The following is a 3,405-nucleotide window of genomic DNA, read 5'->3' on the forward strand; positions in this document are numbered from 1 at the left end:
CCCCCCCCCCCCCCCGATACTTGTAGCAACTCAAGGAGAAAAAATTCCTTCCTGACCCCATGTGGCAACCAGCAAACCCCAGAAGCATGGGCTTGTCACAAGGGCAAGGGACAGAAATTGCACATAAACTGCTGCAAGTGATTGGAAACTGGTTCAAATCTGCAATAAAACAGAAGTTAGCTACTCACAACTGTTTTCAAAATGGCCAAAACCAGTTTCAGATAAACCTGGATAGGTGTAGTATCAGTTAAATCGGTTTATTGAACTTCTGTCACAGAGCCCCTCCAGATTCAAGTTAACTCACAATCCCCCAGTATCCCAGGATGCTTTACACTTCCCCCACAACGCCCCCTTGCAGGTTGGGCTGGCTAGCCTTCCCCCAAGGTGTCTCTTCCAACTAAGCAGGGAAGTGTGTTCTAGCGCCTTCCAGCTTCTGGTCTGGGTCACTGCTGCAGTGTGGCTACATTTCCAGAATCAAACGTGAATGTCTGTTCCCTTGCTTATTGGTTCAACCTACACAGCTTAGACTAATCTGTAAAGATTGAATCAACTCAGCTTTGGGCTTTTTGACAGTCTATTTTTAGCCATGGGGAACCATAAACCACAACTGTCTAAGACTCTAGTGGCTATGCACCTTTGCAGACCTAAGGGTTCCATTTTCCTGATGGGAAAATGTACTGAGAGCTCTTAAATGAAATATGAGAAATGAAATATAAGAAAACAGCTCCTCTGGACACTGGAGCTAGGGACAGAAATTACATATAAACTGGTATAAGTGACTGGAAATTGGTTCAAATCTGTAACACAACAGAAGTTCAGTGCACATAAACCCGTTATAAAATGGCCGAAACTGGTTTAAAATTAACCTGAATGGATGTAGTATCAGGCTTTATTTAGGTTACATTGGTTTATTGAACTTCTATCCAAGATCCCCTCCAGATTCAAGCTGTCTGCTCTACCAGAGCAGAGAGGCATGCTCTTGCACCCTCCGGCTTTTGGCCTGGGCTACTGCAGACATGTGGCTGCATTTCTGGAATCAAAAGTGAATGTCTGTTCACTTGCTTATTGGTTCAATCTATACAGCTTGGACTAACCTGCGAAGATTGAATCAATTCAGCCTTGGGTTTTTTGACTGCCTGTACTTAGCCTGGGTACGGTCTGTGTTAGGAGACTCGCAAAGGAGGAATGTTTTTCCTTTAAAAAAACAACTGGTAAATGTGTACTTGTTGGGAAGTTGGCTGTATAGTCATAGAAATAAATTAGGTACCAACAGTTAATAGTGAAAAGGAGAAAATTTCTAATTGCTATGATGTGTAGTTTAACATCACTTTTATGATGAGGCTTGTATCCATCATTGTTTTAAATTATGATTTCAGGACAGGGGCTCTTAATTTGTTCGTCTGGTGCTTTACAAAAAGTTGATTAGAATAACACAGATGATAAATAATAGATGCTCATACAGTAGGAAAACTTTTGACAGCAACTTGTTTTGAGTTGTATATGCAAGAAGAGGGGGAGAGAGAGAGAGACTTACCTATATGAATAGTCAGTACACGTTTTGAAACCTTCCAGTGACTCTTTTTTTGCTTTAAAATTACCTCCTGAGAAATGGCTATATTACCAGGTAAATGGATTCAGGTTATGTTCAGGGTGAAGTGACTGAAAAGCTTACTTCTAGCAAAGAGTTGCTTTATGCAAATTTAGCTCATCTTTATGATCCATCAACCTCAACAGATCCAGACATCTCTAATCTTACGTATACAGTCCTGCTCCCCCAAAATTCTACATTCAATAAAATATTGCTGCTGAAGTCATTATATATTTTGACTAGATTGCTTTAACTTCATAGTCTATTTGACCAAATAGCAAAACAGAATAGATAACATTGTTCTAAAGTGTCAGCAAAATTATAGTCTCAACATTTTAAACACCTGTTTTTAAATATTGCAGCTTTTAAGTTCTGTATCTGTGTTTGTGTGTGTCTACCCTCCAAACTAATACCATTAATATCAATAATCAATATTTTCTTTCTAAAGGCCAGAAAACTATGACAGCAGCCCAGAAAACATCTTTGAATGCTGGGCAGCCAAGAGAGGGAAATGTGTAGGGCCAGGAGGAAGAGCGCAAGACAGAGCAGTGACTCTCAACCAAAGTGCCAGGCCTTAAGCTCAGTGGGGAGCTGCACAATGTTAGCGCTGTTAGGTGTGCAAACATGATTCCCAAGATAAACCCAGAGGCTGTGTCCACATGTGCACGGACGTTTGTTTCCCCAGGAACAAGAAGCAGTGGCACACCTTGTGTTGCTGCTACTTGTCCCTGGGGAACACCTATGCTATGCGTCCTCCGGTGCACAGCAGGTTATCCCAGGTGGGGTAGAGGGGGCTGGAGACAGCAACTGTGCTGGCCCCAGTAGCCTTACCTGGAGGCCTTGGGGAGCATGGCTCTGGCAGCCAGTACTGAGACCATTCAAATGCACAGATTCCTAAAGGCTCATCATCTCTGAGCCTCCAGTCCCCCAGTGCACCAAACAGGCATCCTGTGCATCTGTTTTAAAACAGGAAAAATTGTGGATTGTTGTATGAATGAGCTCATGATTTAATACTTAGTATCAGCAATCCAGTCAATAAAACATTTGTGTTAATTAAAAAAGTGAAATGAGTACAAAGAGCAGACAGTTTGCAATACAACTGCCCAACTGAGCATCCTGTGAAAAATTCTGTGAATCAAAAACTGTGACACTGAGTTTCCTTAGTAACAGATGCATCCTGTTTCCATTTTTCATTCTCTTGAAGTACCTTCTTTGTATGTCTACAAAATGTTGATAGAGTACAAATAAACAGTTATCATGGTAGGACAGATACACAGATGTGCAGTGGCACAGTTATTTTCTGTCTTTATGCTTTGCCCAAGAATAATCAATTTCAGCACATCCTTGGTTATGAAATTGGTTTCCCCACTAATTCACCTGATACATACTTGCCGTAAGATACAGACAATAGATAATGAAATCCCAGTCTTCCATGTGCATTTTTTTTAAACCAGTCTGGTTTTTGCTGCTTAAGAAGGTTAACTTCCTATGCTCTTAATATTTATTGCAATTTTCTGAATCTAATCTGAGAAAATTATTTTGGCCTTTTAATGAAAGATTTTCTCCTCCTGATGTTCTGTTACTTAGTGGAGTGATTGGAAATCCTACCCAGGACTGTTTATAATTATGAAATATTCTAGTACAACATTCTCTTCTGCAAAGGTTAATAAGATATTTTTCTTTGCAATTGGGATATCTTTCCTGCTTTTTTTTCTCCTGCAAGATAAAAGGGTATGTTTTTACTACCATCAAAATCAGGGGTCAAGCCCAGAAATATCAACATTTTTACATCTATAGCTCTTTTAGGGAAAGAGTAA

General features: G+C 40.3%; 1 protein-coding gene across 1 annotated transcript in view; it reads left to right on the top strand.

Moving 5' to 3' along the window:
* CPPED1 (calcineurin like phosphoesterase domain containing 1) overlaps nt 1–3,405 on the top strand; it is a 112,432-nt gene that overhangs the window by 73,958 nt on the left and 35,069 nt on the right. The window lies entirely within an intron of this gene.

The sequence above is a fragment of the Alligator sinensis genome, unplaced genomic scaffold (genome assembly GCF_000455745.1).
Source record: "Alligator sinensis unplaced genomic scaffold, ASM45574v1 scaffold73_1, whole genome shotgun sequence".
NCBI classification, from domain to species: Eukaryota; Metazoa; Chordata; order Crocodylia; family Alligatoridae; genus Alligator; species Alligator sinensis.